The 13,871-nt window shown below is 23.1% G+C and overlaps 1 protein-coding gene across 1 annotated transcript in view; it reads left to right on the top strand.

Annotated features, from left to right (window-relative positions):
* Positions 1 to 559: 559 nt before the first annotated feature.
* Kr-h1 (Kruppel homolog 1) overlaps positions 560 to 13,871 on the top strand; it is a 75,192-nt gene continuing 61,880 nt past the window's right edge. Inside the window, exons 1-2 of the mRNA XM_075293870.1 lie at positions 560 to 764; positions 3,156 to 4,703. The gene's annotated coding sequence lies outside the window, so the exon portion shown is untranslated. The remainder of the gene's footprint in view (positions 765 to 3,155; positions 4,704 to 13,871) is intronic.

The raw sequence follows: 13,871 nt of genomic DNA, 5'->3' as shown, positions 1-13,871 counted from the left end.
CCCAAAAAAAAGCAATTAAAAGTGAAGAATTCGTTTTTTTTTGATAATATGATCAAAAAATAATAATAAAATAAGCAGAAAAAATACAATTATAATTCAAATACCCATGACATTAATAGTAAAAGAATTAAGTGGGTGCCTAAGAAAAAATAAACAAGGATATTCATGGAAGATCTCATTGAAATATTAAAACAAATTGTATAACAAATATAGTTTTATAATGCCTTAAAGCTTAATTTATAAAAAAAAATAATTTGTTTTGTGAAAAAAATAACTGCATACAAAAATACAAAATATGGAAATTAAAATTAATAGAAACACATATTATAAATAAATTACAAACAAAAATATAATAATGCAAAAAACAGTGATTTTAAAAAATATAAAAATACAAAAATGCTGTGAAACTTCCAATTTAATATAAATTGTGGTGTTTGCAACATAAACAAAACTAATAATTGCCATAATAATATTTTAAATAAAATAAACTATTAAAAAACAGCTACATAAAAATTTCCAATTTAAAATAAATTATTTAAATAAAATAAACTATTAAAAAAAAAACAGCTGCATAAAAATTTCTCATTTATAAAATGTTGTGAAAATTCATTTAAATAAAATATAAAAAAATCTGAAAAAACATCGGTGTTCAACCCTTATTTCCTTCATAATTCTTAACAAAATACTTCCATATATGGATTTTATTTAATGGATATAAAAGTATTTGGATTATAACCGCTTGGATACCTACAATCAAATAAAATGTAAGTAAGCCATAGTTCAATAGAATATTCGGTATTAAAGAAAAATAGTCGAAGAAGAACGGTATTATTATAATTTTTTTTTGTTTTTTTGTTATTTAGCAATAACAAAATATGTTTTATTAAAAATTAATTGTTATTAAAAAATTAATTGTTTCTTCGCAATTATCAATTTTTTAATTGATTCAATTGATTTAATTTGGTCCCACAACTCAATTAAATGATTAATTGAGATAATCATTTTTTTTATTGTGTTTTTATTAGATTTTTTTAAGTACTATGTATAAAGAATCTAATTTGTTCCAAATGATATTTTTTAACTTTATTAATTTTATTAGATATTTTTCAAATTTATTAAAAAAATATCTAATAAAAAAAATAGTTTTTCTGATTCAGATTAATTTTCTGAAATTGATTAATCCATTTAAGTTTTTAATAGAAATTGAATCAATCGCCAAAATGATAATATTAATCACAGAAGTAATTATAAATAAAACATTAGATTCAATTAAAAATTGTAATGTGTGTTTTTTTTTAATTTATTGAACTCAATATTTTTTCCCACTTTTCACTTTCAAATATATTTTAAATTAATTTAATTACTATTAATTTAATAATTTTAATCAAATACCAAAATATAACTAAATTTATTAAATTAATTAAAATGTTGTTTCAGTTAAATTTTTAATCGATCACTCCAATCACCTTTTTCTCTCCCATGCAGAGAAGTCAACCTGTCGATTAATTGTGGATTTTTTTTAAATCTGAATAATCGACTTTACAAGACTTCTCCCAAATCTGCATTTGAATTTTGCCACATAATGATATTAATGCGCCGCCATAGAAATAAAGAATAAAAATATGATTTCCGCAAAAAATTGATAGAGAAACAATATTTGTAAATTAATTTAATTTCATTTTAATTTAATTTAATTTAATTTAATTTAATTTAATTTAATTTAATTTAATTTAATTTAATTTAATTTAATTTAATTTAATTTAATTTAATTTAATTTAATTTAATTTAATTTAATTTAATTTAATTTAATTTAATTTAATTTAATTTAATTTAATTTAATTTAATTTAATTTAATTTAATTTAATTTAATTTAATTTAATTTAATTTAATTTAATTTAATTTAATTTAATTTAATTTAATTTAATTTAATTTAATTTAATTTAATTTAATTTAATTTAATTTAATTTAATTTAATTTAATTTAATTTAATTTAATTTAATTTAATTTAATTTAATTTAATTTAATTTAATTTAATTTAATTTAATTTAATTTAATTTAATTTAATTTAATTTAATTTAATTTAATTTAATTTAATTTAATTTAATTTAATTTAATTTAATTTAATTTAATTTAATTTAATTTAATTTAATTTAATTTAATTTAATTTTATTTAATTTTATTTAATTTAATTTAATTTAATTTAATTTAATTTAATTTAATTTAATTTAATTTAATTTTATTTAATTTAATTTAATTTAATTTAATTTAATTTAATTTAATTTAATTTAATTTAATTTAATTTAATTTAATTTAATTGAATTGAATTGAATTGAATTGAATTGAATTGAATTGAATTTATTTTAATTTAATTTAATTTATTTTAATTTTAATTTATTTTAATTTTGATTTATTTTAATTTAATTTATTTAATTTAATACAATGAATTTTTTCGTTAATATAACGAATTTTCTGTCACTCAACGTAACGTTTCGTACTATTAACGAATATTTTCATTGTATTAATGAAAATGTTTCGTTATATAAAATTTTAGGCCGATAGCCTCTAGTTGCTAGTGCCCGTATAAATATGTTTATTATAATTTGTAATTATAATAGATTAAGCAATAAATAAGTAAAATATACAATTTTGCTATTTTAATAAAAATTTATCTTAAATCTTATTTATTTTACTTTTATTTAATTCAATTTAAATTTATTAATTTAATTTAAATTTACTTAAATTTATTTAATTTAAATTTATTTTTTAATTTAAATTTATTATTTAAATTTATTTTTTAATAATTTAAATTAATTTAAATTTATTTTTTATTAATTGCATATATAATTGCATTACATTCCATTTCATTGCCATTTTCCTTATTTTTGTTGATTTAACTTTTTTATTTAATTTAATTAGGTTTCATGATTTTCATAAATCAAGAAACAGCCTCTTTTTCTTTGATTAAAAAATTAATCCATTGTTTAATGGGAAATATTTTGAGGTATTTTTCCCCCTATTTACAATTGATACGATTACATATAAATCAATGTGTTCACCTCTGTAGTTAATAGTTTATAAGTTTAAGTAATTTCAAATAATTATAGTATATAAAACTAAATTTGCTTTTTCTTTTTTTTTTATTCTTTTAATTTCAGCATTTACAGCTACATCTCTAATTAACGTAACAATAGAGCGTAATAGGCAATAATACACAGGTCAAATGAAAAATAGCAACAAAGAAAGAAATACCAATTAAATAACGTCCCTATTAAATAACTAAAACAAAAAATTCTTAGATGCGTCACAACAACAACAACAACAGCAACAAAGGCAAATACAATTATTTAAATTTACAACAACCAAACCTAGGTCAATATTGTTTATAGTGACATAAGTTAGTGAATGGTGACGACGGTCCACAATACGGAACACAACAGCGAATGAATCAAGAAAGCTTCGAGAGAATTAAAACAACAACAAGAGAAAATCATACAAACACACACACACAACTAAACAATTAATTTCATACAAAATAAAATATAATAAATACAAAATAAAATTAAATACAGGCAATACGTCATAATAAATAAAAAAATTCGAAAAAAAAACAACAAACAGCAATTATACCAGTGTGCTATATCTAATCAAGCAAACGCCTATACCAAATTATACTGATGAGTCCCAAAAAATTATGAGAGAGTGAAAGAAACAAAAAAGACAAGTAAAGGCAAAAAGTTCATTAACAAATATTCAATTTTATGATATTTAAATAAAAAAGGAAATAAAAACCTATATCTCAATCACACGTAGTAGTAACATGCACTGAAAAACAAAATTAATCATTGATTTTGCGAAGCAACCGAGAAAATATAACAATGTCGCATGATTCAATTGACTACGGAAACTAATGAGAAACCCATACATTAACACATCACGTGTAGTTTAATTTTATAGCAAGTGCATAAACCCAACCACTGTACACACATACAGCCACCCACCAAACCACCAACCACCCTCTCTCGGCCTAGCCACCTTCACCTTCAATTGTTTTGTGTGGTTGTGGAATTTGTTTTGTCAACGAGAAAGGGGTTCGTTCTAATGTGTCCTACACAAAGGCAAACACACACACACGGTCTATATTCTCTATCGACACCATCACAATTCTAAGAATTCCGGATCGAAATAATCTCTGTCTCTTGCTCTCTGAATTCTTATATTTTATGCTCACTACTAGTGCTCATTTTATAAAGAACCACTGTGTGTGTTTTTATTTTCTTTCGCTATTATCACACTATAGATAATTTTTTTATACGTTTTTGTGCAAAAAAACAACAACAAACAACAAATAATGAAACAAATTAACTGTCTCCCCTGAAAATATTCTAAACAATTCAGTGAGAACAAACTAGTGCAAATATCTAGACGATCTAGCCAATCATATAAAACCTTGAAATATATCTACCGCATAATTTTCTGTGGGAAAAAAGTGAAAATTCATTACGCTAAAATAACGATTTTTATGTGGGGAAGAAGTGAAAATTCATTACGCTAAAATAACGGTTTTTATGGAAAATAAGACAGCACATTACAGTTGAGAACAAAAGTTTATAAGTGAGTCATCTGATCAACCAGCAAATCAAACAGGGGTAGAACCCTTAATTGGATTATTCATCATAAACTTCGCAATTATTTCACAATATATGGTAAGTTTTTTTTTAATTTGAATTTTGTAAAGAATTAAAATAAAAATACTTATTTAATAAAAAATATATATATAAAATGGTTACAAAAGGACAAATTATTTCGTCCCCCCAAATGATCGCCTAACTACTCAGATGGTATGGACATAAAATTGGGACCAACTCATTTACAAAAAGGTCTAGAGAATCAATCACGAAATTAATTGATCCAATTAATTTTTAATTGAAATTTCTTCAATCACAGAAATTATAGTATCAATTAAAAAATTAATTGATCGAATTAAAAAAAAAAAATACGTTGCTTTAAAGAATTATCAATAAATCTAGAACACAAATCTTTAAAGTTAACCCTCTAATGCCCCAATTTTTTTTCCAGCTGATTAAATTGTCAATGTTAACGACACAAAAGCAAGAGAACTAAGCAAGAAAAATTTATACGGTAAAATTCAGCATATGCTGTAAAGCCTCATGAATAGTTTCAAATAAGTTTTCTTTTTATTTTGCCCATTTTTGTTGTCTTAAGGTGTGTTTTACTAAAAGCTTCCTTATTAAATGAAGACCGCCTAGAGGCGGGCTTGCCCATTAGAGGGTTGATATCACCCCGCCGTATATCTTTGTAGTAAGGAAAATTTTCCTGAAATTAAAAAAACAATTTGATTTCAAGAAATAGTCTTTAAATTAACTAAAGTATTGATTCTTTGGATTGGAGATAAAAAATAAAAAGAAAAGTAACAGTTTTGATTTAAAGAAATAATCTTTAACCCTTTGACTACCGATGTCCACTTAGAAGGACATTCGAAAACTACACAAAAATCTTTTTCCCACTTCGATTCGATTTATTTCTCGGTGATATTTTATAGTTGGTTGAGGTTTTACTCTAAATATATTAAGCTAAAAATATTTTCCATATTGGTGAGCACTAAAATGCATTTTTATAAACTTCTTTAACAATATATGAAAAATACGTAGTTTTGAGACAATTTTTTTACTGTAGACCTTCTAGTAAATGGGCATTCATACAAAAACTATGCCCAGAAACAAATTTCACAAAAGTTTTTCCAATTAACGTTTTAATTGATTTTTAAAAAATATTCAATTAAAACTTTAATTAATTCAACTAAGTCTTTAATTGAAAAGAAAATCAATCACAAATTTTAATTGTATCCATTAATTTTTTAATTGACTTTGGTGATTGATATAATCATTTCTGTGATTGAAGACATTGCAATTAAAAATTAATAGGATTAATTAATTTCATGATTGAACACAAAAAATATTTTTTTGTGTGTACCTGATATTATTTCTGATTTTTTTTTGCATTTTTTCTCATACTTCAAGAGGTATTATAGGCCAAATAGCGCTTATTTTTGTAAGATCATTTGGTCAACATCTAAGAATCAATTCTTCAGAACAAACCCATATAGCTCTTGAACTAAATGAGCTTGATCCTCAATAATTTGATATTTTGAGTGAAAACACTTTGTACACGATTTTGGTTGAAATCTACAAAAAAACCCTACGCAAGTCACCTATTGCGTGTAATTTATATTAATAGAATATCATTACTAATACGTATACGTTATTATTTATATTAATAACAATCATACGGCACCATGTGCCACCATATAATTTTACCAAATGTTATATCATCAATATTCTGACTAAGTAATTTATTTAATTTTTAGATTGTTTTTCAAAAAAAACATTTTTTTTTTTGTATTTACAAATTATGAAAAAACGAACTGATATACTTGGGAATAACTGTTTGCGAATATAAAAAAGCAAAGTTCAGTTAAAATGTATACAAATATGTTAATCGCATTCCGATTTCTTACGGGTATACGGAATTTTAATATTTTAGTGAAAACATTTTTTCTGTAAAACTTTACAAATTACTAAATTTTCTGTAAAAATACAATTTTGACAAAATTTTCTATAGAAATAAAATTTTGACAAAATTTTCTATAGAAATAAAGTTTTTACAAAATTTTCTATAAAAATGAAATTTTGACAAAAATTTCTATAGTAATAAAATTTTGAAAAAAATTTCTATAGAATTAAAATTTTGACAAATTTATCTATAGATACAAAAATTATGATTTTCTATAGAAATAAAATTCTGACAATGTTTTCTATAGTAAAAACATTTTTACGAAATTTTCAATAGAATTAAATATTTCCAAAATTTTCTATAGAATTAAATTGAAAAAAAATTCTATAGAAATATGTTAAAACTTGGACAATTTTTTCCATAAAAATAAAATTTTGACAAAATTTTCTATAGAAATAAAATGTTGACAAAATTTTCAATGAAATAAAATGTTGGCAAAATTTTCTATAGAAATAAAATGTGGACAAAATTTTCCATAGAAATAAAATTTGGACAAAATTTTCTATATAAATAGAATTTTGACAAAATTTTCTAAAACATAAAATTTTGACGAACTTTTCTATAGAAATAAAATTTTGACAAAATTTTCAATAAAAATAACATTTAAAAAATTTTCTATAGAAATAAAATTTTAACAAAATTTTCTATACAAATAAAATTTTGACAAAATTTTCTATAAAAATAAAATGTTGACAAAATTATCTATAAAAATAAAGTTTTGACAAATTTTTCTATTGAATAAAATTTTAACAAAATTTTCTATGAAAATAAAATTTAAAAAAAAACGTTCTATAGAAATAAAATGTTTACAAAATTTTCTATAAAAATAAAATTTTAAAAATGTTCTATAGAAATAAAATTTTAACAAAATTTTCTATACAAATAAAATTTTGACAAAATTTTCTATAAAAATTAAATGTTGACAAAATTATCTATAAAAATAAAGTTTTGACAAAATTTTCTATAAAAATAAAATTTTGACAAAATTTTCTATAAAAATAAAATTTAAAAAAATGTTCTATAGAAATAAAATTTTAACAAAATTTTCTATACAAATAAAATTTTGACAAAATTTTCTATAAAAATAAAATGTTGACAAAATTATCTATAGAAATAAAATTAAGATAAAATTTTCTATAAAAAAAAATAAAAAAAATCTATACAAATAAAATGTTGACAAAATTTTCTATACAAATAAAATTTTGGCAAAATTATCTATAAAAATAGAATTTTGACAAAATTTTCTATAAAAATAAAGTTTTGACAAAATTTTCTATAGAAATAAAATGTTGACAAAATTTTCTATAAAAATAAAATTTAACAAAAATGTTCTATAAAAATAAAATTCTAACACCATTTTCTATAGAAATAAAATTTTGACAAAATCTTCTATAGAAATAAAATTTTGACGAAATCTTCTATAGAAATAAAATTCTTACAAAACTTTCTATAGAAACAAAATTTGGACAAATTTTTCTATAAAAATAAAATTTTGACAAACTTTTCTATAGAAAAAAATGTTGACAAAATTTTCTATAGAAATAAAATTTTGACAAAATTTTTCTATAGAAATAAAGTTTTGATAAAATTTTCTATAGAAATAAAATTTTGACAAAATTTTCTATAGAAATAAAATTTTGACAAAGTTATCTTCAAAAAATAAAATTTTGACAAAAATTTTAATGGAAATAAAATTTTGTTTATACCGTTAAGTAATTAATAAAATTATTAATTGTAATTAATGTTGTGAACAATTTTAAAAGTTATTGGGCCAATTAATTTCGTGATTAAATAAAAAAAAATTCTATGTTGGAATCCATGACAAATTTAAGTGAATATAGTTGGTGTTTCAGTTTATGTTCATTTTATTTAAGTTAATTATAATTATAATAATCATACGACACCATGTATCAGCACGTCCAAAATAATATATGGTATATCGTGAAATTTCTAAATATACACATTTAATATTACAAAATATTTTTTTACTTGGATATTTCATATATTTTAAAGATTAGATAAAAGAAACTAGAAGAAAATACATATGGTGTATTATTTTACGTTAATTTTGTAGAGTTCCCCACTCTACAAATGTCACATGTTATCCCAATGCGTATACTTCATATTAATACAATATCACAAATATAACGTATACTTTATTATTTATATTAAAAACAATCATACGACACCATATGCTATCATTTAATTTGAGAAAACAATATGGTCTATCTTAAATTACACAATATTTTATTACATATAACTTAAAAAATATTAAAATTTTTTATAAATATTTTTATTCCATTCAATGGCCATATATTTATGAATTTCCATCCTGGATTCTTAAAAACTACGCAAAACTCTTATCTGGACACGATAACTCTTCCAAAAATAATTCCATACATTTCATATTGCAAAAAATACTAATGAAAAATAATAATACTACCTCAACACAAATTGAAATGAAATAAATCGCTTTGACGTAACCAACTTTTAGACACAATCATATACAAAAAAATGTTTGATTAAAAAATTGTTTTTCATCAATGACTTGTTACTTTTCCATATCAGTTAGGCCAAATGACTATGGGGTAAAACCAATGTTTAAGGTATTTTTATGGGGACCATAGTATAACCAAAACAAAAAAAAACAAATTTAAAAATATTTTCATCCATTATTATGCTGATAATATTGTTAGTTTTTTTCTTTTTATTGTTTCTTTTTTTTTGTTTTGCAAAAATAATAATCGTGTTATAAAACCTCCCAAAAATAGTAATAATGTCGAATCTTTTTTTTCGATTTCGAAACCATTTTAGAATCATTGGAATGTTATCGAAATCACGTAATGTGATAAAAACAAAACACATTTTCGTTGTTCTTTATTTGTTCAAACTAAAGGTCACAAGAGCAGTGCCTATGACAATGCCGAATAGGTTTTGGAGATAACAGTTATTTGAATTGTATTTCGAATAAATCACGAGTTTGGTGGGAAGAAATTGAAAAGAAATACTAAAGACAATTTCACAGTTTTCTTGTCATTTGAAAAATAATGGGAATTTTTTTAAACATTTTTTTTTGCTGTACAATTGTGGAAAAGTAAGAAATAAGTTTTCTTAGAACCATTAGAAAAAAGACAAAGATCTTAATCTACCATTAGGAAGCTCAAAACATATTTAATTAAATAATTATTTGTTACAAAAATTAAACACTCACAAATTTGGCAGCACTTTTCCTTTTATATTTTATTTGTTTCTATGTGAGAATCCTCAATTAGTCTAAGTAAAGGGATTTTTTCTAAATTGAAAGATTCAGAAATTGTTTGTCCGTCATCAAGGAAAAAGGCCTTTTGACTACAATAAAAATTGGCAGCACTTTTTTCATATAAGTAAACCTCACATTTTTTTATTTATTTGTTGGTTGGTTTATTTAATTGTTTTCCTACTGCAATGAAACACAAAACAAACTTAAAATTGGCAGAACTTTGTTTTTGTTTTTATATTAATTTTAAACTTAAAGTATTCAAGTGGCAATTACCATATTTATAATATAATTATATAATCTACGTAATATATATTTATCAGACAGATAATGTTCAACAAAAATTTATGATAGGAAAAGGAATTTCTTTCTTAGCCCACAAAATTCAACAGACACGAACTCCTCGCAAACGAGGATTTTGGCCGAAAAGGCCTGTTGACTACAATAAAAATTGGCAGCACTTTTTTCATATAAGTCAACCTTACATTTTTTTATTCATTTGTACGTGTTGGTTTATTTAATTGTTTTCCTACTGCAATGAAACACAAACAAACTTAAAATTGGCAGAACTTTGTTTTTTTTAATATTAATTTTAAACTAAATTTTACTTTATAATATAAGTATATAATCTACGTAATATATATTTATCCCACTGATAAAATTCAACAAAAATGTATGATACGAAAAGGAATTTCTTTCTAAACCCTTAAAATTCAACTTGGCAGCATTTTTCTCTTCTAAAACCACATTTACGACCATAAAATCTCATCTCAAAACATATGACTTAGCCATTGAATATTCGTATATACCACATTGAGGTTTTTACATTATTAGAATTTTTGTTGTTTTTATTATTTTATTTTTGGTGGATTTTGATGCTGGCCATAACTTTATGCAAAAAAATCTTCGGTATTTTGTATGTTTATATGATTTTCACTTTGCTGTTTTCTGCCATCTTGTATTTTCTGCCACATTAATTTTCATGTTAGACAGCAAGATATGTGCGTGTATGTTGGTGTAATAATTATTACATATTATTTTTTACTATTAAAAATATATGGCAAATTATTATTATATGGATATTTGATTATTGGAAAAGTGAAGCCAAATTCAAAATGTATTCCAATTAACAAATTGTAGCTTTTTTCAATCAGATTTTTACCCAAACCACGAGAGAATAAAAAATATTAGATTTGAAAAAGTAAAGCCAAGTTTTAAACCAAATGCAATCATCATGAAAGTGATGCCAAGTATAAAAGCAAGCAGTTTAAGAACATGCAGTTATTATAGTCGATGGATAACTTTTACCACCCGATGTATCAGGCTAACTTAGACTATTCAGTCCATTGTGATACGACATTGGTGAACTTCTCTCTTATCACTGAGTGCTGCCCGATTCCATGTTAAGCTCAATGACAAGGGACCTCCTCTTTTTATAGCCGATTCCGAACGGCGTTCCACATTGCAGTGAAACTACTTAGAGAAGCTTTCAAAACCTCAGAAATGTCACCAGCATTACTGAGGTGGGATAATCCACCGCTGAAAAACTTTTTGGTGTTCGGTCGAAGCAGGAATCGAACCCACGACCTTGTGTATGCAAGGCGGGCACGCTAACCATTGCACCACGGTGGCTCCCTTTACCCCCCTATGCAAGAATTAAAACAACTTTCCAATAAACAATTTGTCGTTCTTTATGTATAAGGATTTTACCCAAAGAATAATGTCAATTAAAATATTTTATTAAATTTGAAAAAGTAATGCCAACTTTAAAAACAAATTCAGTCATGATACCCGATGGCTAGAATTTACTCCCATATGCAAAAAAAAGTTAATGTAAACTTGAAGGTTCAGTGGTTAAGACTAGATGTGCCCTTATGTAATAGGTACTTTTAGTTAAATGTGGTATCACAATGGACTGAATAGTCTAAGTGAGCCTGAAATTTAATCGGGCTGCCACTTTAACCTAACTTAACCTAACCTAAACTTGAATACTATTTTACGATGTAAATTTCTTCGGTTAACTGTCTACAAATTGTTTTGAATAAGAGCATTTACTAAACTACTCAAAAAAAAAAAAAAAATGATGCCAAATTAAAGTCTCTCCAATATTAAATGCTCAGAAATGTTTCGTTTTTTCGCTAGGAAATAGACAAAGTATTACGCATTTTTAATAAATTTTCGAAGCGGATAATGGCAATTATGGTAATTTTAATGTTGCTACGTTACAATTTAACTGCCAGTTAACAGAAAATAAATTGAAAATATCTTTTCTCCAGTTAACTTTAATTGAAAGAAAAAACAGCAGTTAAGCTCTTAATTACCATATGCAATTTATAGGCAAGGTGACAGATATGTCCATAGACTGATTTAAAAGTTCATTAGCTAAGGGAGCTTCATGAAAATGGGTGTTAATCAAAAAAAAAACTATCCCAACTTGGCTTCACTTTGTTGACATTTTTTTATTTTCTTTAAATGTCCTTGTTGAAATTTTCCAAAAAAATACCCCTATTTGTCTTCATTTTGTTGAGATTTTTTCAAATTTTCTATAAATGTCCATGTTGAGATTTTCCAAAAGTTTTGTGCTAATTTAATAAAGTTTTCTATATTTCTGTGCTACGAAAACTATCTAAAACCCTTTCTCTATAGGCTAATATAAAAACCCCCTTTTGAAAAATAAATTTTTACAACACGTGCCAATTTGATAAATTGCAGTAAACAAAATACTAAACTGAAACCATAGCAATTTCATATCAATCATGTGAGTTCATCGATTAAAATTTTAATTGCAAAGACTTTTTATGGCCTTGTATGATATTTTGCCGCAAAGGAAATTCCAAGCAACCAAAGTGAATAATTTTTTTCTATTTATGTTTATTTTTGCATTTAATTTTTTTTTGCTGTTGTTTGGTTTTATTTTTATAAGATAAGAAAATATGTTATTATTGTTTACTTGATTTGATTTTGGTTTTGTTTTTTCATTTATTTCTTGCAGGTAAATATTTATAAAAAAACATTAATTGCTTTATACAAAAAGAAGGATTGTTTCCGAAATAATTTTTTAGAAATGATAAAATATACATATTCCTAGTTATAGCCCAAATATAATATAAATTGACCACTAAATTTTTTATACATTACCAATTTTTTGTTTTATAATTTTGTGTGTTTAAGTACAATCAATCCTGATATATATTTATTTGAACACTTTTTGATCAATTTTATTATTTTAAATTTTTTCCCCTCCATCTATGTGAGTTCCATATTTCATATACCCTGAATTATACTTAATGAGAATTTCACTTTTAGTCATCAAAATTAAATCGAAGCATAATTTATTATATAACCATAAAAACCTAAGACATAGAAAACGGAATTTATTTGAATGCAAAAAATAAAAACAAAATGTAAAATTAAATTTGGCAGCATTTCTTATATTATAAATACATCACCTGAACTTTGCATAACGTTGTCATAACTTTTTATCTCAAAAAGTATATTTTATTTATTTTTATTTGTTTATTGATGTCATACGAACCACATTTTTCTAATGCAAGGGAAAACATACTTCAAATTGGCAGCATTTTTTTCTTTATCACCAAAGGAAACAGATTTTTTACTACAATGAAGCACTCTAAAAATCTAATAGGCAGCACTTTTTTCTTATATTTGAAAAAATAATTTATTTTTTTATATAAAAATGTGGTTGTATAAAATCTTCAATCTGTCATTGGAAATGTTTTTTTTTTTATCTACTGCACTGAAACGCAGGCAAACTTTAAATTGGCAGTACTATAAAATTCAAATTGGCAGCACTTTTTTTCTTATACTTGAATCTCAAAAATTATTTTGTATTTATTTATCTAAAAGTTTGTTTGTAATAATATCCTCAATTTGTCATAGGAAACGTTTTTTCTAGTGCAATGAAACACAAGCAAACAAACAAATTACCATCACTTTAAGTAAATTTTAAATTTAGTTTATATATTAAACTAAATTTAAAATTTACTTAAATTAATTGCCATAT

The sequence above is a fragment of the Haematobia irritans genome, chromosome 2 (assembly GCF_050003625.1).
Source record: "Haematobia irritans isolate KBUSLIRL chromosome 2, ASM5000362v1, whole genome shotgun sequence".
Lineage (NCBI taxonomy): Eukaryota > Metazoa > Arthropoda > Insecta > Diptera > Muscidae > Haematobia > Haematobia irritans.
The sequence above is the reverse complement of the archived record's forward strand: the minus strand, read 5'-3'. Positions and strand labels throughout refer to the sequence as shown.